We start from the raw sequence: 26,330 nt of genomic DNA, 5'->3' as shown, positions 1-26,330 counted from the left end.
ATAGAAGCAAGGAAGTTTTATTCTTAGTATTAAAAATATTTTGAATATAAAATTCCCTCATTTGTAACATCAAAGTCATAAATTCCAGTTATATTTCTTAATATTCAGCCATTAAAATGCTTCCAATTTTTCATTGGATTTTGATGAATATTGGAAAACAGTGAAAGAACTGGAAGGAAATATAACAAAACATTAATTATGGTTAACTCTGAATTATAGAATTACATATGTGCTATAGTTTGGATATGTGGTGTTAAGGTTTAGATTTGAAGTGCCCCCTAAAAGTTCATGTGTGAATAAATGCAGAATTTCAGAGGTGAAATGATTAGATTATGAAAGATTGAAGGGTATAATCTGATCAATTAATCCACTGAGCATATTTCCTCCACTATGACATTCTCCCTCATCTTGATCTTAGAGCTGTGGAGTCTACTGACCATGGACTGTACCTCTGAAACCAATCAACCAAAATGAATATTAACTTGGGTCGAGAACAAGGGATTAAGCCATCTGTGGACTGAGACTTTGAAACCATGAGCCCCAAATAAACTTTTTATGCATAAATTGTTCTTGCTAGGTATTTTGTTTACAGCTGCACAAAAGCTGACTAAGACAATCTGACATTTATTGTGTTGCTCCATACTTTTCTGTTTTCCAAATTGTCTACTATCACATTGTATTGCTTTCAAAATTATAAAATTAAATATCATCTAAAATACCATAAAAATGTTACATAACAAGAAATACCTTCAAAATCCAGAGTCATGTTATCAGCATGCAAAAGATAAACTTATTTGTCAATTAAAACAGACAAAATAACAAATGTTTCTTATCTGACAACTTTGGCCTTTATCTTGAATCAATCAGTGTTTTTTTGTTTGTTTGTTTGTTTGTTTTTCTTTTTGGTATCAGGGATTGAACTCCTTTACTCAGGGAGCACATTCCTAGCCTTTTTTTGTATTTTCTCTAGAGACAGGGTCTTATTGAGTTGCTAAGTTTCTAATGCTGGCTTTGAACTTGCAATCATCCTGCCTTAGCCTACCTACCTGCTGGGATTACAGGGCTGCACCACTGTGACTGGCTCAACCAGTGTATTTTAACTAAAAAATAAGAAGAAATATTAACTTAAAAGTTAATTTATAAACTGCGGATGCTGTAAGAAATTGGAGCATACCGTTCTTACAGATTTCTAAGGTAAGCTCAACTTGCAAGAAATATCAAAAAGAGTATCTTAAAAACCATCTTCTTAAAACTTAAAAAAATAATTACTTTTAATACAGAAACTTTGGTGTTTTCCCAAACAAACCACTCTTGTCAAAATCCTAACATTAGATCAAGAATTGTTGAAGTAGAGCAGTACAGATTTTGTAGGTTTTGCTACACTTAAGAATTGTTACAGACCAGCATGGTGGTGCACACCTGTAATCTCAGCAGCCTGGGAGTCTGAGGCAGGAGGATCATGAGTTCAAAGCCAGCTTCAGCAACTTAGCAAGGCCCTAAACAACTCAGAAAGACCCCGTCTCTAAATAAAATATTAAAAAGGGCTGAGGATATGGCTTAGTGGTTAACTGCCCCTGGGTTCAATCCCTGGTACAAAAAAAAAAAATTGCTACAACTCTGGAAACTGATAAATTTGATTATGTAGACTTCATAGTTTTCTAAGGTTAGAACAATTTGCAATTTCAAAACTAAGTATTCTCACAACTAGATGTAAACTCACTAAAAAAATACATTAGGGAAATACCTAATTACAGATCTCAAATAAACAGACTTTTAGGTCAACAAACAAATATCTTGTTCTAAAGGCGTTATAAAGTAGTGCTTTTTCTTATCTATATTCTCTCTCATCCTCTTGATTTTGATATCTTTAAGATGCTCAGAAAGATTTCAACATTTAATAGAAAGGTGAGATTTTCAGGATGGTAAGAAATCCTCATCATTTCATATAAAATAAATGTCAAGTTGGATAAAGACCCATCTTCTTGGTTTACACCATTTATCGTAATCAATTTAATATTACTTCCAGCAGTGTGGCATAGCACTGCATAAACAATATGATAATTGGAATTCCTCTGCTCCTTGAATTAGTAAGCAAGTTACAGTGCATATCAATCATGCATAATGAGTCTGAAGCATGGCTTGATTACATTTCATTTGCATAAGAATTTTCTATAATTTTTTAAACTGATCATTTTTAATTCAGAATAGATTTAAATGCCACACAACTGCTGCTATCCTCCTGAAATGCTAAGCAATCTTCTTACATAATACAAAAATGCTAATCAATTTTTTTAACTAGAACCTGGCTTGTTAATGAGTTTTCACCTTTCTACATGCTGTCAAATCTCATTACACTGTCACCTTTCTAGGGTTCACAATTGAAGTACATATTTATATGGTTCAATTCTAATTGTCCACATTATTTCATTGCAATTACAAGGGAAACATCTTTTAAATAATTCTTGGGTTGTCATATTTGAAAAATAATTTGTTCTTTTTCAATTCTGTAGTTAGTAAAACCTCTACTATTAACTTAGAGGAATATTGATTCAAAGATACTCTATGATGTCAAATATCTGAAGTTTAAAAATGAAACAAATAGGAACCAACAGACAAATACATATGGTTCTAGTATTAAATTACAATGAGATAAAATGTGATAATAAAAATATAATATTAAATATAATCATTTAGAAACATAATCTTTGGGGGAATTATTACCTGAGCATAATTATTCAAAAGCTATTTCAGAGGATAATCTGATTTCTTAAATTTCACATATATATATTAAAATGTATGTATATATTTTATATATAGTATATATGCTATATATAGTATATATACAATATATAGCATGCATATGTTAAAATGATATCATTTATATATTTTTATGAAATTATATATATATATATATATAAATACATCAATTTATATATTGGTTTTTCTCCTTACAATAGTCAATGGTCTTAAATTATTTCCATGAGAAACAACTTTCAGAAGAATATTTCCATGAGTAAAGTTTAGAAAAAAATGTAAGAGATAGGTTCAGAGATTTGTTTTCAAAATATATCATGTACAATGAAAAAGACATCTTAAAACATTTACTAAAACAAAAAGAAAAATGGATTATATGAGTGAAACAAGCAACTGGTGAAAAAATTGAACTTGTTTAGTATACACTTATATTTAAATCCAAGTTTCTAAGCCATGCCAATGACTAGAAGTGTTTGATAGATCTCATTACTACATATTGAATTTTATATTCTTTGCAATAAAAAAAATTACACACATGTAGTCTATCAAGCCAACTTTTGGGAACTTAAAAATTTCCATGAGGAAAATACTGCACAGAAAAAGGATTTACTGAATCATTCTAAGGCATTTTTCCATGTGTAATTTTTAGTTTCAAGGCTACCATGAATACACATTTCTTTTTCTTTTGGACAAAAAAAAAAAACATGTTTCTTTTGTTCACTTGTTTATGTACAAGTATAATTCTTAAAACCTATTGATTCACTTCCATTCATCATTGTAGAAAGCTTCTGAAGACAGAATATAAAGTATTCTTTGAAATGTAGCTTACATAAAATTTTAATAAGATGTTTTTTTATTTCAAATATCATAAGATTACTGACACTTCCTAGAAAAGACATATCCTTAGTTAAAGATCATAAATTCTTTGGCTAATTTCATGTAGATATAAACATTCTTTCTCCCTAAAAATAAACTATTATTCCTCATTAAAATTAAATTCAAATAACCATTGACAGAATCTTTTGATGGCAGAATTATAGATGGTTTGAAATTTTCTGTACTTTCCAAATTTTTAACAATAATGTCTTTAAAGCATATAACAAAACTTTTGAGAAGTGGCAAGTAAAACTTTCACCAAATAATCAGATAATATAAATCAAAAACAACCGGCAATGATTTCTGAGTGTCTGGATCCTTTTGCACTGTAGGAAATGGCCTCCACTTCCTGACAGAGAACCTGGGGTGTTCAAAGGAGCCCTGTTTCTATCACAACATTGCTTCCTGCTTTAGTACAGCAACTGATGGGTCTGAATGGGTATTCACAAAGTACAAAACTTTCTGAGTATATATTAGCTACAATACAGCAAACAGAATCAAACCTCAGGGGAAAGTAAAGAACTCAACTCATAAAACTGTAGTGGTTACCAAACTATAGCAAGCAAATTCAAACCTCAGAGTAAAGGGGAAAACAATTGTCATTAACTCACTCTGCCTCACAAAGCCTAAATCCCGAGACTCTGGTTGGTAGCGAAGTGTTCCTGCCTCACTCCTGTCTGCCCTCTTGATTATGTGTGTTCTGAAATCCTGGCAGTACTCCACCCTGCCCCTTTCTACCTGGCTCCAGGCAGCCCTGGACCCTGCCCTGTGTTGCCCACCCTACATAGGTATGTCCCAGCCATAGTGGGACTCTCATGCTCAGCTGGCACTTTTGCTGGTGCCTAAGGCAGCCACAGACACCCTTCCCAAAATCCTAGCTCACAGATGAACAAACTCTAAAAAAATTTTTCTCATTTGTTCTATATTCTCATTATATTTGTCATTTTGTATTTTCTCACATTTCTCATTCTTTTTCTCACATTTCATACTCATTCTAGTTTCTCATTCTTGCTCCCATTCTTATGTAACACTTTTCTCTTTACCAAAGTCCTTTCCTTTTTCTTCAATCTCCTAGTTTCTCCACTTTTCCATATATGTTTTCACATTTTATTTGACATTATTCTCATGTTTAATCTCACATTGCTAGCATATTATCTATATATCTCTTATTTTTTCATAATTTTTCATTCTTAAATTTTATTTCAATGTGTTATTATTTACACATTAAATTTTATTTATTTCATTTCACATATTTTCTTTTACTTCTTTCTAATATTTATACATTTCAGTCTCATTGTTTTTTATTTATTCCTACATTTCCACAGCATGTTAGGTTATATTTTATTTTCTCCTTCCTTTCATTATGATCCTTTATTTACTCTCATTCTATTCCTACTTTTATGCACATATTATTTTTCACTCACAATATTTATTTGTTTTTTGTCACATGTCTTTAACATAGAACTTTCATAATTTTTCTGCAGTATTATCCCTAAAATAATAATTAAGTCTAACAGAGTTGAATAAAGATGGGTGTTCTCTAGTGTCTAAATATTTGCTGGTATCTGATTTTACAGATTAGTAGTTAACAGGAAAATGGTGAAACCATAGTTTTTCAAGACCAGATAAAATGGTGATGAGAACAAGCAGACCAAGGAATAATAAATGTTTTTTAATGGGTTATGGGTTAATAAGGGACACTCATTGATTGCCAACAATCAATCACTCACTTATAGAAATTTCTGTAAACACCAAAAAAAGGGGAGCTCTCAATTGGATGCTCTTGTCCAAAACTATTTGGGGCACATTATTTCCTTTCAGGATCAACAAATTCCACTGAGACTTCTCATGGTATTATAGGCATCAAAAAGGCCACAAAGAATCCCATCCACTTATGCCCCTATGTGTCATTTAAAATATTCATACAAATAGGAAAATATAAATAAATTTATTACTTGTGACTGGCAAATATACATTTACAAGCATTCTTAAGCCATGAAAGTAACTAAGGGAAAAAGTGGAATGTTTCAAAAACTTAAGAAAAAGTCCTAGATACATATATTCAAATTAGCAGAACCAGAGGAGAAAAGAATAAGCAAATAGGTTCCAAAAAAATAAGTTAGAGACTCAGAGGAAATACTTCATAAATGGTCAAATTTTAGAGATACTAAGGAAAACATATGCTATAGACTCAATACATATATTTTTCTATGAAGAAGTCAAAATATTCAAAGCTGACTTTTGGTGAGGTCATGGTGTGGAGGCCACAATAAAGAAATCTAAATAGAAGGACAAACTCCACAAGGCTTCATGATGATACTAACTTGTAATGAATCAGGCAAGGTCCAGCTTTGTAGATCAGCTGTCCTGCCCCAAGATCAAATCAAAACATATCTGAACTTTGTGTAACCAGAGACTGCATTTAAAGAGCTTACTTCAAGAGAAAGAACACTCTGACCTCAGGATATGAAGCATCTCAAAATGAAACACAGAAAGGTATTTCTGTTAGAGGGAGGGGCAGGCCAGGATATCTGGTCCTTTGTGGGGAAGGATGGAGGTACTCAGGGAGAGCAGTATGGCAAAATGGGTGCTTCAACAGGAAATATATCTCTTTGCCATCAAACTGATTAATTTACAGAATGAATGTTCCTACACTTTGTAGCTTGCTTAAGCTAGGGGTGAGACAAAATTTAGGGGCATGTGGGCAGAACAGAAACCTACCTAAAGGTGAAGCCAGGCCACATCAAGAGTAATTGATATGAAACTCTGAGTATTTGATCATTTATTTGGTAATTTAAATAAATACTTATGTGCTTGCTCTACCCAGAACTATCCTGTACTAAAACTGTTTTGAGCATGGTACTTGGACTAAACATTCAACTTCCAATATTTATTTATATTTCATTCAACAAATCACTTTTAGAACTATTCTATGCAAAAGTTATTTCTTAAATGTTTTTCTATTCTTTCCCACCAATGAAAATTGAAATTAATAGGCCAAAACAAAAGGCACAAATGGAAACAGCAGAAGTGAGCAGGAAAGTCGAATTCCTTATGTGGAAGATGGAAAAACAGAGATCTACAATAGTGAAATGACATCTCCCCAGTCCCACAACTGTTGAGAGCCACAGCCAAAGGGGCCCCAGCAAACTTCCAGCTGCCAGCAAACTTCCAGCCCCAACAACATCTAGCTGATTGGCTCCTCTGTGGTGATGTTCATTGGGCTGTTTCCCTGCCTTTCAGACTGCCAGCTGGTGATTGGCTCACAGCAGCCCCAGCAACATCTACCTGATTGGCTCCTCTGCGGTGATGCTCATTGGGCTGTTTCCCTGCCCTTTCAGACCACGGAGATGCTCATTGGGGTACTTCTTTGGCTCCACCCACACAACCCAGCCAATCGGCCTCAAGAGCAGGAGGATTGGGGGAGGTGGAGAGGCTGGTGTTGGGGTGAGAGACGTGTGGGAAGCCGGTGGTGGCAGTTGGGCTCTGAGGGTTTTTTCCTGAGGAGCTGTTTTGTTTGGAGTTTGTAGTTCTAAAAATAAAGTTAGTTTCTTTTGACAAGTGGCTCCTGAATTGTGCCCAGCCAGACTTCAGCACACAACTAAATAGTAGAAGAAGCAAGACACACATTCAACTAAACATCTGAAAAATCATATGGTCCCTGATAATGGATATACTTTAATTTAAGTAAAATTTTTGGAGATTACTACATAATTATATTTAACTTTCCATATAAATTTTATTTCTATTCTTTCTGAAAATGTAAAGATATATATAAAAATATAAATATATATATAAAAATATAGATATAAATATATATATATATATAAATATAAAGTCGACGTTCTTTGGAAAATGAATACTTACTAGGAAAACATGTCTCTTTCCCCAGTACAGAAAATTAAATATGAGAAATTGGCCTTAAGTACAATAGCAAGAAAACATTAAATCATAATGAGATCAAAGTTAAGTTTTTGGTAATAATTATTGCCTAATGCAATTCAATCAAGAAATAATTTGTTATCAACTATCATTTTAACAAGATAGCATTTTAAATTAATACTATTTAGTATAACATAAAGTAAATATGCTCCAAAGAATTTCCTTTGATACTAAAATTTATCAGAGAATACTAAAGAATTCTCACTTTTAACATCTCTAATCTGAAGTGAACTGAACCATAAAGGAGACATTAACTATTATTAAACATAATTTTTGCTGTTCCTATCAAAGTAAAAGGCAAGAAGTTGAGAAATAGTAACAACATTTTTATAACATGAAATGCAGGAAAACATGATAAAAGTAATGTCATTGAAATATGACACTACTATGGTCTTTTGTCTGTTTATTTTTATTTGTTTTATATTTTCATATTTTTAGTAAGCATTTCTCTCTAGAGCTTCTAATGCTATTGCAATACATTATACACACTGTGATCTAGATGGCAAGATTGAATGCATATAAAATAGGTGTTTCAAAAATGTATGAATGTGGCATCAAGTAACCTCATCTCTCTCAGGCAAAGAAAAATTACCTAAAGAAAGTAACATTTTGCTAACTACATACTAAAAAAATAATAAATTAGAAAGCACAATAGGAAAATAAAATGTACCATTTTAATATCAAATATTTATTATTTCTAATGTATTGCACATATTGTAAATTTAAAATTATTGTCCTCATAACTACATTTAAACATTGCCTCCCATAGTCACCTAGGCTGCCTTCTGGTAACCTAGGTCTCACTCACCCCAAACCTAAACCCCTCAAAACTTATCCTCTTGTGCAATCAGATCTGGCCTCAATATACTTTGGATTACAACTCTAAATGGCTGCTTTACAAGCATTTCTAGATCCCAATATTATCTGGGATATTTTCAACTATTGTGAGCATTCAGGAAAATGGAAAGAGATATCATACACTCAAGGCTTTTTCTCTCTCTGTTCTAAGTTCTCTCTCAGCAACACCTGCTCTCCCACACAAGTCCTCTTAGCTCTCACTTCCCCTACTCCTGATTCCAAAAGGAAAGAAGATCTTACCCAGGACTCCTTCTCCTTTGCCCAGCGGATAAGCCCCTGCCTTACCATAAATCTCTTTCTAATGAAGCTTCTGCAGTACTTTCCCCTCTGCCCTTCTCTCCTCCTGCAACACACTCATAAGCTGCTGCTACTCAACCCACATCTCTGTGTCCTCTATGCAAGGTGGCTGGGGTAGATGGTGTAATCCCGGTTCATGAGCCTTTCTCTTTGTAAGATCTTTCACAGAAAGAAAAGCAGCTTGGATCCTGTGCTTCAAGTCCCACCACGCATATCAAAGAGTTTCAATATCTGACTCAATCATATGATTTGACCTTCCAAGATGTCCATATGACCTTGTCTAATACCCTCCTGCCTGAGCAGCTCAGGCGAGTTTGGGGGCAAGCCAGAAATTATGTTGATGAGGTACATCAGACCTCCCCTGCCCATCCGATTGGCACTGAAGCGGTCCCTGATTGGGACCCCAGTTGGGATTATAATTCGCCTAGTGGAGTAACTAGTAGAAACCAATTCATTACTTCCCTCATTGCAGGACTTAGAAAGGCAGCCCATAAGGCTATCAATTATGAAAAGCTCCAGGAAATCATTCAAGACAAGAATGAAAACCCTTCAGCATTTTTATACCACTGGACCAAGGCTTTATTACAATATACTAATCTGGACCTTGAGGCTCCAGATGGGAGTCAACTACGAACAACCTACTTTTTCTCCCAGAGTTTCCCCAAAATTAAGGCCAAACTAAGGTGCCTTGAGATGGGGCCCCTAACTCCCCAAGCTGAGGTTCTGGGAGTGGCCTTTAAGGTGTATAATGAGAGAGATCAGAAGGACCAGAAGCAGAATTATCACATGCTCGCTCAAGCCGTCTGTCCAGCCTCAGCATCTGTCCCTGGTTCCACCTGTCAGTGGAAGGGTCCCTTGGGACAACCTAGATCCTGTTTTAAATGTGGTCAGATGGGTCACTGGGCTCTTACATATCCCCAAGCCTTGTAAGCCTCCGGGCCCTTGTCCTCAATGCCATCAGGAGGGACACTGGGTCATTCACTGTCCTGAGCTCATAGCTGACCCTGGCCACCCAGCCCTTCTGGTTCTGCTTTTCAATTCTTTTTTTTTAAGAGAGAGTGAGAGAGGAGAGAGAGAGAGAATTTTTAATATTTATTTTTTAGCTCTCGGTGGACACAACATCTTTGTTGGTATGTGGTGCTGAGGATCGAACCTGGGCCACACGCATGCCAGGTGAGCTCGCTACCGCTTGAGCCACATCCCCAGCCTCCAGTGGGCACTTTTTTTCCTGACCCTTCTCCTTGTCATAGGCCTTCTCTTAATGCTTTCCCCCTGCATCATTAGATTGGTTCAAGACAAGATCCAAAAAATCTCTAATCAAACTATAAACCAGCTTTTGTTACTGGAATACCAATCCTTCACCAAAAATTGGGGCACGGGGACAGCATTCCACCAACACTCAACCTCCATCATCCTTCCACTGACATCCTTCAACATAATGAGGGATTCAAATGCCAACTCTTCTCAGCCAGAAGCAGTTATATAAGATTAACCTACATCCCTATTCCCTAAGGGGCCCAATAAAAACATAAAAGGGGGGAATATAAGGTTCTTGCTTAACATCTAGATTGCTATCTTAAGTAATAGCCAACATTTTAAGAAAAAAAGTTTTGCTTTTCCACCCAAGGGCCTTTCTGTGAAAAGCTCATTACTCCTTCATACCAACCCAACCCTTAACCACCTGCATTAGGACCCTTTTGTCTCTGATTCTCAAGCCTCCCCCATAAAAGTCCCAGATTCCAAGCCTGCATTGCCTCTCTCCCCTATAGAGAGATGGCCTTTGTTTTTCAGCTCTGACAAACAAAATCTCCTGTGTATCTCTGTCTGATCTCCATCTTTCTTATCTCACTTACGTGTATCTTGCTTTCCATTCACAATGTTAATGGCACATTATATTTTCATAGTACCACTACCATAACTTAACAAGGATAAAATTAAAAACTACACTTTCCCTTTGTTTCAACAAATGTTGGCATATATATATATATATATATATATATATATATATATATATATATACACACACACACACACACATTATATATGTGTGCATATATATACATACTATATATATGTACATATACACACACACACACACAAATTAATGTTCATACATTCAATTGAAAAAGAGGAATAAGAGTTAATTTCCCATGCACTAATTGCATTTAGTACTTTAAATGATCTAGCCATCTAAATAACTCAAATGTTATAAGTCTTATATATGCAATTGATACCACAAGTTACTGTTGACAAGTTCTGTTTCCTCACATATTGAAGTATAACATTTAGGTATTTATTTAGAAAGGGAAACATAGATCTCTCCTTGGAGGGAGAATGGGGCCATAGCTGCTATACTAGTATCCCAAGGAGTGAGGTATTCCACCTTTTTATGTTTTAGGCTTCTTTTGTTCTCCTGCCTTCTTCCCCTTATTTTTCTCCTTCCTGTTTGTGTGACTAGGCCCAATAAATGCTTGGTGGGATGGACAAAAGGTGGGAAACAGGTGTGCTGAAGAGGGAAGGGCAGGAGGGAGCAGCCCAGGACATATTAATTAACAACTTTTACAACTCAGTGAAGGGAGGGTCAATTCCTGGGGCAGGTTACCTTAGCAACAGGTTGAAGCTGGGGCAGGTTCCCTTGATAGGGTGGAGGAAGTAATCAGAAGGCATTTTAATCCAACAGAAGGCAGTCTCCAACTTCTGGGACTCACTCAAATTGGTCTCCTTGATCTGACCTGACTCAATTTACATATATATACTGACTGCCTGTCTAATTCTGGCTTCACAATTATACATATAGTTATATGAATTCTAAGAATGAATGAGTGAACACCAGAGAGTAGAAACATAAAAGCCTTTTAGAACCAGAATATTTGGGTTTTAGTCTTGACTTCTACATGACTCCAAATAGCTTATTTTTCCTGAGCGTCATTTTACTTTTTTTTTTTAATTTATTTTTTATTTTTTATTTTTATTATTGGTTGTTCAAAACATTACAAAGCTCATGACATGTCATCTTTCATACATTTGATTCAAGTGGGTTATGAACTCCCATTTTTACCCCAAATACAGATTGTAGAATCACATCGGTTACAAATCCACATTTTTACATAATGCCATATTAGTAACTGTTGTATTCTGCTACTTTTCTTATCCCCTACTATCCCCCTCCCCTCCCATCTACCCTCTCTACCCCATCTGCTGTTGTTCAATTCTCTCCCTTGTTTTTGCCCCCCTTTACCCTCACAACCTCATATATGTAATTTTGTGTATCAATGATGGTCTCCTTCCATTTCCATACAATTTCCCTTCTGTCTCCCTTTCCCTCCCACCACTCGTCTCTGTTTAATGTTAATCTTTTCCTCATGCTCTTCCTCCCAGCTCTCTTCTTAGTTGCTCTCCTTATATCAAAGAAGACATTTGGCATTTGTTTTTTAGGGATTGGCTAGCTTCACTTAGCATAATCTGCTGTAGTGCCATCCATTTCCCTGCAAATTCCATGATTTTGTCGTTTTTTAGTGCTGCGTAATACTCCATGGTGTATAAATGCCACATTTTTTTTTTTTATCCATTCATCTATTGAAGGGTATCTGGGTTGGTTCCACAGTCTAGCTATTGTGAATTGTGCTGCTATGAACATCGATGTGGCAGTATCCCTGTAGTATGCTCTTTTAAGGTCTTCAGGGAATAGTCCGAGAAGGGCAATAGCAGGGTCAAATGGTGGTTCCATTTCCAGCTTTCCCAGGAATCTCCAAACTGCTTTCCAAATTGGCTGCACCAATTTGCAGTCCCACCAGCAATGTACAAGAGTACCCTTTTCTCCACATCCTCGCCAGCACTTGTTGTTTGACTTCATAGTGGCTGCCAATCTTACTGGAGTGAGATGGTATCTTAGGGTGGTTTTGATTTGCATTTCTCTGACTGATAGAGATGGTGAGCATTTTTTGATGTACTTGTTGATTGATTGTATATAAGTTCTTTTCCTATTTTTATGTCTTTAATTTATTTTGTCTGTCTAATTGCTCTAGCCAGTAGAATGCTTGCCTCCCTTGCACAAGGCCCTGGGTTCAATCCCTGGCACTGCAAATAAATAGATAAATAAATTTAAGGAGATAGAGATCCTGAGCCTCATTTTATACAATTTGAAAATACAACTGAGTCATCAAAATAAGAACACGATGAGATAACCCATTTTCAAAAAAGCTTCATGAGTTTTAAATATCAATACAAATGAAAAATTATTTAATTTCTCTAGCTACATTTTTCACACACCACTCTGTGAATCATCACATGGTAAACCCAAAAACCAATGTGGTCCTATGTGTACCACTATGGTTCTATTATTTTTTATTGTATAATTATGAATGGATTCAACTTTTTTTTAAATCTCTTAATGTAGCCTAAACCATGATGCAGACTAAAGTGATGAGATTTGGGTCCATATCCCTGGGATAGAATCCAAGCTACACCTTCTATTACCATGTAATTGTGATCAGAAGCATGTCAGTTCATCTTTATATTCTTAAAGTTACTTATTAATATGGTGATAAATATCATATCTGCTTCACAAAGTTGTTTGAGAATTGCATGAAACAATACTTAACATCTAGCACCATACCTAGTACATACTAGATATCACCAAGAGGTAGATTATGTTATTATTTACAACTAGTTCATTCCTTTGGCCTCAATATTTCTTGCTCTAAATGCCCAGATTCTGGCCCTGGACATTTTTTCCCTAAGTTCTTTTCATAATGAATACTTAGGTGAAATCAGAATGATCTGCAGCTTTGATATTAGTATCTCTCAGAGGATAATCTGTAATTCACACTTTCTAAATCTGGTGGTGATTTAGAAAGCTTTGAAACTTCAGATTGTTTCATTTTTGGCTGCCATTTATAACTATTTTTAAAGGAGTTCTTTTAAAATTGTTTATTGTACCATAATAGTTCATAACATTAGGCTTTATTTTGACATGATCATAAATGCATGGAGTATAATTTGCTCCAATTAAGTCCCCAGTACTTACCCTTACCATGTTTCCTTTCCTGTAGTCTACTGATCTATTTATATACATTCTTTAAAATTACTGTCTTGTGGATATACATAATGGTACACATATGAATATACTACAGCTAGTTTTTACACATCTCAGTAATCAATGTTACAAGTAGATAACACACCAGTGAATTTATATATTAAAAAAAACACAAAGTTTAAATCTAAAGTATCCAAACAACCTCTTGGGTACTAAATTGAATGAACAGTAATGTAGTAACAGTCTACAGTTTGGATACAGGAATGTCTTGGAAAACTCTTGTTAGGCAAAGAAGTTGTGCTCAGAGGTGAAAATATTGAGTTATGAAAGTTGTAATTTCATTAGTGGATTAATCCATTGGACTTATTAATAATTTGAATGGATACTGGGCAGTAATTATAGGCAGCAGTGATGTGACCAGAGGAAGGTCACCATGGGCATGTCCTTGGGGACTATATCTTGTCCCTGTTTTCTCTCTCTTGTCCTCCTCTCCCTCTCTGCTTTCCAGTTGCCTAGAGCTGAGGAGTTTTCTTCCACCACATGCTTTTACTGTGATGTTCTGCCTTGTTTCAGGCTGAGAGCAACGGAGACAGCCAACCATGGTCTGATACCTCTGAAACTATGAGCCGGAAAGGACAATCACAAAGTTCATGCAAAGTCCAAGGACCACACCACACATCGGAATCCCACAGGAGACATTTATTGTCAGTAACACAGAGCAAACTGACAAGGCTGTTCCTCTAAGGAAAGCAGCAGCATGTTCAGACTGACAGAGCAGCTTTCTAGCACAAAAGAGGAATTTCATAAGCATTCTTAGGGGTTATATCATGGGCTGGGGTGGGGTTGACCCTTTAACAGGCACATGTTCTTAGGCACATGAGATGCTAAGCAGCATTGCCTCAGAATCTCTAGATAAAATGACTCTTAAATCGAATCTTAAGAGTCTCTAGATAAAATGGCTGCCAACATAAAATGGCAGATCTGATGCCAATAGAGCTGAAATAAACTTTTCCTGCTCTACTTTGCCCTACCTTGGTATTTTGGTCATAGCAAAGAATAGCTGACTAAAATGGAACATTACAAATGAATCTTAAGTTATCCTTCACTAGCTGACTCTCTACTCTAAGCCTATTCATGAAAGTCTTGGCTAGAATTATTGATTACCTATGCACACAGATCTGCCAAAAAGCACACCCTAATTTCTAATGGTAAAAATTTGCATTTGAAGACTCCTCATTATTTAGGCACCTGTTTCGCATCTTTAGTCTTTTTAATATAAGTGATTTAACTTTGACTTATATTTATTCACCTCTATTCTATGCTTCCACTTATTGCTGGTAATGGATTTAATCCCAAATTATCTCAGATCATTTCTAATATTTTTAATCTAATACAAATTTGGTAATTAACAAAGAAAATAAGTATTTTAAATAGAATTTAATGAGTAATTAGTTTTATAAAATAAATTTTAAAAAGGAAAGGGAGATAGTGAATGCAAAGGAATAACATATTTCCTCCATAAAGATATTCACTATCAAAAACACCAATAAAAGACTGATCCACATCAATATGTAGGTTCAATGCAATGACAATGAAAATTTCTATAGGATTGTAGAACTTGATAAGTCAATCAAATTTTATATACAGAATCATTGATTCAAAGATAATTGAGTTTCCAAGATATTTCTAAAGATAGGAAACTTTGATCTTTTACATACCCAGGATTTTCATAAAGTTTTGGCATTAATACTATGTTGTGTAATAATTGTTCTTGCTCTACTATAACCTTTCTGACTTTGTCTCTTCTTTGCTCATTCCACACCCAGCTATACTGGCCTCCTTACATTCTTATCCCCTTTGGATTTCTGTACTTGATATTTCATCTGCTTGGAATATTCTTCCCTTGAAAATCTCTATGACTCACCATCTCATCTCCTTCAGGTCTCTGCTAACATCAGTGAACATTTCCTTGTCTATCTTGTTTAAATAGCAACCCTCAACACACCTGGAACTCTCTGTCCTACTTCTATTTTTTTATTTGTGCTTGTAACAATTTGGTATTTTATATACTTAAATTATAGCTTTACTCAGTTTTTTCCCCACTAGAATATAAACTCCAGGAGGGCAAGTATTTTTGTCTCTTCTTTCATTGTTGTGTTATAATTATCAAGGAAAGAGCCTTTTATTTACTTGTATTCACTTAAAAGAATGAATGAGTTACTGAATAATATTAGTGCCAGGATAAATATTTATTTTTAAGACCTTATTTATTTATTCATATGTGGTGCTGAGGACCTAACCGAGGGCCTTGCACTTGCTACATGAGCACTCTACCACTGAGCCACAATCCCAGCCCAGGGATAAATATTTATCCAGAAGATCAACAAAAACCATGAAAATGTTCATCATTGCTAGCAATTAGAGAAATGCAAATCAAAATATCTCTAAGATTTCATCTCACTCCAGTCGGAATGGCAGCTATTATGTATACAAACAACAATAAGCGTTGGCAAGAATGTGGGGGAAAAGGTATACTAATATGCTGCTAGTGTGGCTGTAATTTGGTGTAGTCAATATGGAAAGCAGTATGGAGATTCCTTAGAAATCTGGGAAAGGAACCACCATTTGATCCAGCTATCCCACTCCTGGGTCTACACCCAAAGGACTTAAAAACAGCATACTACAGAGACACAGCCACACCAATGTTTATAGCAAGACAATTCACAATAGCTAAACTGTGGAACCAACATAAATGTCCTTCAATAGATCAATGGATAAAAAAAATGTGGTATATATACACAATGGGATATTACTCAGCAATAAAAGAGAATAAAGTCATGGCATTTGCAGGTAAATGGATGTATTCAGAGAAGATAATGCTAAGTTATATTAGCCAATCCTAAAAAAACAAATACTGAATATTTTCTTTGATATAAGGAGGCTTATTCATAGAGGTATGGGAAAAGGGAGTATGGGAGGCATAGAGGAACTCTAGATATGGCGACGGGTGGGAGGGGAAGGCAGGAGGCATGAAGTAATTAATGATGTTTGAATGTGATAATCATTATTATCCAAAGTACATGTATGAAGACACAAATTGGTGTAAATATACTATTTGTACAACCAGATATGAAGAATTGTGCTCTATATTTGTAATATGAATTGTAATGCATTCTGCTACATATAAATAAATAAATAAAGGGATAAATATTTAAATAAAATATAAGAAAAAAATCCAGATAAAGACACCCAAGTACATAAAACTTCAATAGATGACAAAGGTAACATGCAGATCAGAGGGAAAAAATAAAAAATATACATAACTTTGCTAAGGCAACTGCTTAAACATATGGAAATGCAGATGCATCTCTACCTCAAACTACACATAAAAATTCGTTTAAGATGTATGAAGTACCTAAATATAAAATGAAAAACTTTAAATATCTTTGGACAAAATAAAGATTTCTTTTTATAACTAGGATTGGGAAACTTTCTTAAATCCAAATTTAAAAAAATAAAAAAACAAGTATCTATAAAGAAAAAAGTTTGCTAAATTAAATTACATTAAAATTAAGAGTTATGTTTACTGTAAAACCACTGAAAAGAACACTCACATATTGGTATAATAAATTTGCAGCTTGTAAAATCAGCAATTTGTTAGCTTCAGAATTTATTTTAAAAATTCTCAAAATTAATAACACATCTCGGAGAGAAATCTTATAGCAATAGTGTCCTTATTGGCACAAGTTCATACATCACACACAACAGACCACAGCCCTGTTCTCAGAGGACAACCATCCTAGTCTACAAATTTTTGAGGAGAAAGTTTTCCATTTTGCTCTGTGCTGAAACACCTGTCCTTGCAATGAAGGACACCAAGTGGGCTTGGGTGCTAGGGTCATCGTTGTTCTTCTCATCCAAGTTTAGTCCATGCAGCTGCAATTTTACATAATGATACAGTGAAATGATTGTGCAGTCACAGAGGTAAGAATATTCAGGGGATTCAATCCCCTAGAGCAGTAGGAATGTGGACAATAGCTTCCTTCTCAAGATGGCACCCAGCAATAGCAACCTGGGTTCTGAGGATTGATAGGAAAATGATGTGTTCCTTCTCTGAAGTAAAGCTACTGTGCATATTCTGGGATGCTTACCTAAATGGGCTGCAACCCTGTGACAACTGTGATTTCTGGCTTCTGTGCCGATGGAATTTCTGGAACTCTCCCATTAACCCTTTCCCCTGCAAAACAACATCTCCCCAACCTCTGGCTGGAAATCTCAGATGGCAGTTTTCCAGGGAAATTTGTTTTACTGCTGATGGAATCATCTCAGAATTCTTAGTCTTTCAAGTTGCTGAGTTCCATGGTCATTCACCTCAAGATAAATCAATTCATCTGTTGCTTGCGCTTTTCCTTTTTTTTCTTTTATTTTTCTTTTTGGTGTTGGGGATGGAACCAATAATTTTGCATGCTAGGCAAGCACTGTACCACTGAGTTACACCCCCAACTCTTTAGTTCTTTTTTATTTTAGGAGGTATGTGCCAAGACCACTATTTTTCCACCTTGAAATCCCCTCTATCATTATGTTTCATTGAAAAATCCTTTTTGTATTTTAAATGTCTTGAAATGCTACATGTGTTTGATAAAATGGCTCAAAACCAAAGTTTTCCTTTCAGCAAAATATACAAAGTTATGAATAGTGACAGATTTAGAGACAATATCGTCAATTGGAAAATCTTATTAATGACATATCTGGACAAAATAAGATATACCTTAAATTATCATAAAAATCAAATCAGAGAAACTGATAATAAAAATGAACAACACATGAATAGTGAATACAGAGATGAAAGATAATTATATCATAAGTGTAATAAGAGAAATGCAAATTGAACAATAAGCTACCACTTGAATTCCTTACTATTGTTGAAAATTTGAAACTGGTAATACTGAATGTTGGTGGGTAAAGTGTACCCACATGTACATGGAAATGTAGTCTAGTACAGACATTTTGGAGAGTAACCTGGCAGAATTTACTGAATTAAATATATCCATATATCTTGTGAATTAGCAATTTCCACTGGTGAAATATTACTCCAAAGAAACTCACTTACATGACTATAGAAGGGTATGTAGGAGCATATTCATCTTATTTTTTATTGTTGGTTGTTCAAAACATTACATAGTTCTTGATATATATTTCACACTTTGATTCAAGTGGGTTATGAACTTCCATTTTTACCCTGTATACAGAATGCAGAATCACATCAGTTACACATCTATTGATTTACATATTGCCATACTCATGTCTGTTGTATTCTGCTGCCTTCCTATCCTCTACTATCCCCCCTCCACATATTCATCTTAGATATGTTTATGGTACTAGAAAATCAAAGCAATTAAAGTCTTCATTACTAAAATATGGGATAAACAAAATGAAGATATATACTATGGAACACTCTGCAACAGTGAAAGCAATATACAAGATGTTTTTACATGATTAAATCTTTTGAACGACCAACAATAAAAAAAAAGAAACATACTATATGAAAACATCAGAAATCATGAAACTTACTGTAAAATTCACGTATTTTTAAAATTAAAAATATACTGTATTCTTGTCAAATATACAGTTTTGCATTAGCAAATCGATGAAATATTTTGTATTTTTTTCTCAACAGTGCTTATTTTTGTGAATCTTGAATTCAGATTCATATTATAGATTTTGCTTTGAGCCCAACAATAACCTAACTATGAAATCCATTTCATCACAAGACATGGAATAATTAATGACATTGACTTACTTATGAAAAGTACTAAGTCATCCTATAATTTGCACCTGGCATAGGAAGAATGAAAGGAAAGCAGGTTGGATTTTGTACTTATAAGGCTAAAATAAAGATATGAGGCATCTTTTTTGGAAGTTGAAAATAGACAATTGATAAAATATATTTTGGAGAATGGTAATACTAATAATGTATTATGTTTTATAGATCAATATTTTTTGTGTACTCCTTCCAATGATCCTGTGAAATTGTGAAGGAGGAAATGTAGATCTATGAGCTTCTTGTCAGATTCAGTAAAGCATTCAGATATTGTATAGTCTGACCTAATGGCCCAGTATACTACTAATAATAGTCTTATTATAATGTCAAAGCTGTATTGCAATTTATCTCATAGTTTTGCATAGTAATTTTACCTGCATTTATTGTGTTACCCTTAAAAGAATCTAAGTTAAGCCGCTATTATCAGCCCAAATTTGCATAATTAAAAACTGTGTCCTAGAAAATTTTTCATTTAATTAATAAATTACAAAAACATCTATCTTCTAACTGGATGTGAAGAAATCTGGGAAATATTGCATCAGAGAGCAGCTACTTGTTTGTTTACATTGAGCTTTCAAGGCAAAAAGAGGTATCGGAAACTGAATATATGTGGAAAACTGAGGACAAAAATCCTCCTAAATTGAAATTTCATTGCAATATATTAGGATGACTAAATTGAGTACTTAGACATTCAGTAATTTTATCAACCAGTAAACATAATTATCAATAATGGTCCCTTGTTTTAATATAACTACAACATATCCCAATAAGTTCTGAAACATTAAATTACAACATATCCCAATGAGTTCTGAAACATTAAATTAAGAGTGATGATGTTCTTCAAGAAAATATGCAAAAAAGAAAAGAAAGTCCCTTTTGTGTAGTAAAATTTTCACTGGGTTCGTGTTTTGTTAATGAAAATTAGATAACCATGTCATGCATATATTTCTAAAAATAATATTCTAGAAAACCTTGTAAAAGAATTGCTACACATTCTCACTATTTAACATAAATGAAAAATTTGTGGTTTTGTTTTCCTTAGCCATTCTAGTTATTTAAAAAGCCATACATTCTTCAGAACTATTCTTACTTGTACCTCAAATTGTTTCCTCACAGATCCAGATGGCATTTTAAAATGCTTACTTGAAGGCCTAAGTTTATAGATAAATTGTCAAGTTCAGTTACATACAAGTCTAGTTAGATACATCCTTTCTTAAACATAATCACAAAAATAGATGTTTTTCTTAAACATGCTGCAAACAAATGGCTACTTTTAATAATTAATATTTTTCTATTTTATTTGACAAAATCAGCCTGCCTCATGACTTCACACTATTTATATGGCAGTCATTGATAAGATCAATTTCTGTAACAGTGCATGAAGTTTGATTATTTTCTTACCAAGACTGACTTGCATCTTGAAATATATCCTAGATTAATTTGAATTTCATTAACTTTAAATCCCAAGTGTTTTGTCATACTAATTATTTGGTATAGTATGTATTAGAAGGAAGGCTACACAGTGGTCATGACTAGGAAATTGCACTCAGTGATATTTACCAATTCTACTTTATGGAGTCATTAATAGGAGTAAATCATGACATTGTTCACTTGATTTACATGGATGAAGGGCTAGGTCTGCACATAGACCCTAAAATATTACCAAAAACAACCTTCTCTATTTGCAATTATGATAAAACCTTGGAGAAAAAGTCACCATGTAGACTAATCATTGTTTATTGACATTCTAAACCATGAGAGATTTGGATTGCATTTAAGTTATAAATATGACTACATCAGGATGAATGTTCATGATATATTTTCAATATACTTCTCCCTAGATATTCCTCTTTGGAAGAAATACCTGAATTTTACATATAATATTCAGGATTGTTGTGCATGTCCAAAATATGGTAAGGTCTAGGTGGCAACAAGAAATTAGGAAAAATCCATTTATTTAATGAGGATGGGCTACCTCCAGGGCTTCATAATTTGAAGTGGTGTCATTCACATAGATTGTATTATGAATAGTGTTCCCTATGTTTCTTCAAGTAAATAAAAATATATCTACAAAAATATACAAATGGTCTGATTGATAATAAAATGTGACATATCTGTACATCAATTTTCTCAAGGGTTTGGCATATTGTTGGGACCAGTCCATTTTCATTAACAATACCAACCCAAATTTCTTATCACTTCATTACTCCTCACTTGGTCCAAGGACAACCTGTGTCTCTGGTTCAGAGCCTCACACTTTGAAGTATTTCTGGGAATTCCCAGAGGGTATCTCATATTTTCTCATGAGCAAATAAAAGCAGTTATATGCACTACAACCACTTTTTTTAACATTGCTTCCAGTGACAGCCCCTGCAACTCTATCCTGTTGGAAATGGCAGTCTTCTACCAGAGCTCTCAATTATGTGCCATCTCTAGATCCTCACAAATACTCCTGCCTCCTGTGGGATTCTGGCAGTGGTGCCTTGGGACCCTTAAATGGCTGATATTGTCTACGGAAAATGGGAAAAAAACTGTTCAACATTTTTTACATTGTATTAAAGACAACACTAGTCTGATTAGTAAAATAGACTTTGTATTAATATCTACAATATTTTATTTAGGACTGTGAGATCAATGCAAAGGGGATTATAACAGAGAAACACTGAGTAACAGCAACAACATTCTTTGTAAGACCACTCCTCTCTTCCATCAACTAAGGCTAAGCTACTTGGTAGGCTTATTATACCTGCTATCTTCTTCCATCGCTACATGTATTACTCCAGAGATCCCTCAGGTGATAATGTAAATAATCATAAATAAGCCAATTGCAACAGTGCATCATACATGTTTAAATATCTAATCCAGTTATGTGCACTTTTTAGACTATATGGGCTGGGAGTTCAAACACACATATTCACTACACTTTTAAAAGTTTTCTTGTACATCCTATCATTTAATCTTCATAGAAAAATGATGATATTGGCAAGGTTTTGTTATGAAGGAATCAACATTTATAGATGAATAATAATTTGTTTAAAGTATGTTAAATAGGTGAATAATACCAGATATAAATAATTTTTACGATACTCATTCTTTTACTGACTCTGTCTTGTTAGGGACTTATTTCATTTGGGAAACAGCCTACTGAATTGGGGCACTGAATAAAAACTAAAAGGATATGATATTTAGACTCTATAAACATTCTTGTTATATCATCTACCTGGACATGTCATAAGAGCCATAATGATCACATCACCTGATCTGAAAGACCATGCCTGAGGCAGCTAACAAACCAGGTTATTAGGTCAACTGTGCAGAGAATGGTTTCAGTAGATTAACGAGGAATAAAATAGTGTTGCAAATATATGAAGAGAAAGAAAGAAAAGCAGAAAAACAGGACTGAGGATTGCTTTAGCTATTCTGGGTCTCTTGTTTTTCCAGATAAATTTCATGGCTGCTTTTTATATTTCTATGAGGAATGTCATGAATTTTGATTGGAAATGTATTAAATCTGTATAGTGCTTTTGGTAGTATGGTCATTTTGATAATATTAATTCTGCCTATCCAAGAGCAAGGTACATCTTTCCATCTTCTAAGGTCTTCTTTTATTTATCTTTTTAGGGTTCTGTAATTTTCATTATATAGATCTTTCCCCTCTTTTGTTAAGTTGATTCATATATATGTTTTTTTGAGGCTATTGTAAATGGAGTAGTTTTCCTCATTTCCCTTTCTGAGGATTTGTCACTGATATACAGAAATGAGCAATATTAACAAAAACAGCATGGTATTGGCACCAAAACAGACTAGTAGACCAATGGTACAGAATAGAGCACACAGATATTAACCCACAAAATTACAATTATCTTATATTAGACAAAGTCATCAAAAACATGCATTAAAGAATAGATAGCTTCTTTAAAAATGGTGCTGGGAAAACTGGAAATCCACATGCAACAAAATGATATTAAACCCCTATGTCTCACCATGCACAAAAATCAACACAAAGTGGATCAAGGACCTAGGAATTAAACCAGAGACCCTGCTCTAATAGAAGAAAGAGGAGGTCCTAATATCCATCATGTGGAGCTAGGCCCTAATTTCCTTAGTAAAACACCTTTGGTGCAAGAATTAAAATCAGGAATCAATAAATGGGATGAACTCAAAAAAGTTTCTTCTCAGCAAAAGAAACAATCTGTGAGGTTAATAGAGATCCCACATCTTGGGAGCAAATCTTTACCCCTCACACATTAGATAGAGCACTAATCTCTAGGGTATATAAAGAACTCAAAAAGCTAAGCAACACAAAACCCCAAGTAATCCAATCAATAAATGGGTCAAGAACCTGAACAGACACTTTTCAGATGATGGTATACAATCAATCAACAAATATATAAAAAATGCTCATCATCTCTAGTAATTACAGAATTTCAAATCAAAACTACTCTAAGATTTTATCTTACTCCAGTCAGAATGGCAGCTATTATGAAGATAAACAACAATAAGTGTTGGTGAGGACATGGGGAAAAAGACACACTCATACATTGCTGGTGGGACTGCAAATTGCTACAGCCAATATGGAAAGCAGTATGGAGACTCCTTGGAAATCTAGGAATAGAACCACCATTTGACCCAGGTATCCCTCTCCTTGGTCTATATCCAAAGGACTTAAAAACAGCATACTACAGGGACACAGCCACATCAATGTTTAGAGCAGCAGAATTCACAATAGCTAAACTGTGGAACCAACCTAGATGCCCTTCAGTAGATGAATGAATAAGGAAAGTGTGGTAAACATACACAATGGAATATTACTCTGCATTAAAAGAGAATAAAATCATGGCATTTGCAGGTAAATGGATGGAGTTGGACAAGACAATGCTAAGTGAAGTTAGCCAATCCCTCCCCCCCAAAAAACTGCATGGGGTAGGGAGGGGGAGCATAGGAGCATAGGAGGAATAAAAGAACTCTAGATAGGGCAGAAGGGTGCAAGGGGAAGAGAGGGGGCATGGGGTTAGAAATGATGGTGGAATGTGATGAATATTATTATCCAAAGAACATATATAAAGACATGAATTGGTTTGAATATACTTTGTATACAATGAGAGATATGAAAAATTGTGCTCTATGTGTGTAATAAGAAATGCAATGCAATCTGCAGTTATATATAAACTTAAAACATAATAAAAACAGAATTGACTTAATCTGAGCAATTCATTTCAAGAAGCTTGCGTTATTTTTTAAAAAAGGATACAGATGATCATGAACAGAGGATAAAAATGTATTTTCTATTTACCAGAGGAAACATGTAAACAGATTTTTTGATGCAAAAGAAGCAACTGGTGAGGAGAGATTAAAGGTATAAAAGAGAAAATACAAATACTTAATTAAACAAGGGTGCAAAGGTAGAAGAGAATGGAGCAAATGCACACTGTCATGGAGTCAGCCTTGGAGTAAGGTATCATAAAAGAAAAAAAAAAAAAAGAAGGAATGAGAACGAAAAAGGAAAAGCACTTCCTCTAAGATCAAGAACAAACAAGGGTGAATATTCTCATTACTCTTATTCAAGATAGTACTAGATTTTAACCACATTAATTAGGCAAGATAGAAATAAAAGGCATGCAATTAAGAAAGGAAGAAGTCAAATTATCCCTGTTTGCATATGACATGATTTTATACATAGAAAAACCTAAAGACTTCACCAAAAGACTATCAGAACTGATAAACAACTTCATTAAATTAGTGAGACACAAGCTCAACACCTAAAAATTAGCAGATTTTTATACATTCATAATAAATTTTCTGAGAAAAAAAATCATGAAAGCAATGATATTCACCTTAGCCATGGAGTAGATAAATAAAAAAATAAATAAAATACATAGGGATAAACTTAATTAAGGAAGTGAAAAACCTTTATATTTAAAAGTACAAAACAGTGAGTAAAGAAATTGAAGAAGATACTTAAAAGTGGAAGGGCTTCCCATGTTCATAATGGGAACAATTAATATTATTAAAATGTCAATACCAGAGCTGGATTGTGACTCAGTGGTAAAAGCACTTTCCTCACACATGTAGGGCACTGGGTTATATCCTAAGCACCACATAAAAATAAATAAACATAAATAATAAAAATTAAAAAAATAAAATGTCAGTACTATATATAGCAACATACAGGTTCAGTGCAATGCCCATCAAAATAGTAATGACATTCTTCACAGAACTAGAAAATGAACCCTAAAATTCACATTGAAACACAAAAGATCCCAATAGCTAAAGCAAACTTGCCAAGCAAACTTAACTAAAAAGAGAAGTTCTAGGCACTAGGGCTGGGGCTCAGCAGTAGAGTGCTTGCCTTGCACATGTGAGGTACTGGGTTCAATCCTCAGCAAAACATAAAAATAAATAAACAAAATAAATGTATTGTGTCCATCTATAACTAAAAATATATATAATATAGTTTTTAAAACCTTGAAATCAAGGTTTACCAAAGATCCATAGTAACAAAAAAAAAATGGCATTGTCCTAATAAGACACATAGGCCAATGGAACAGACTAGAAAACTCAGACATAAATCCATGCATCTATAGGCAAGTGATCTTTGACAGTTTTACAAAAAAAAATCCATTGAACAAAGGACAGACCTTTACCAAAAGTTGCTAAGAAAACTAGCTATTCACATGTAGAAGAGTGAAATTTGACCCCTTTTGTTGTGCATATAAACCAACTCAAAATGGATCTAAGACCCTAATG

Source organism: Ictidomys tridecemlineatus, chromosome X (genome assembly GCF_052094955.1).
Source record: "Ictidomys tridecemlineatus isolate mIctTri1 chromosome X, mIctTri1.hap1, whole genome shotgun sequence".
In the NCBI taxonomy this organism is placed as follows: Eukaryota; Metazoa; Chordata; class Mammalia; order Rodentia; family Sciuridae; genus Ictidomys; species Ictidomys tridecemlineatus.
This window is presented reverse-complemented; position numbering follows the sequence as displayed.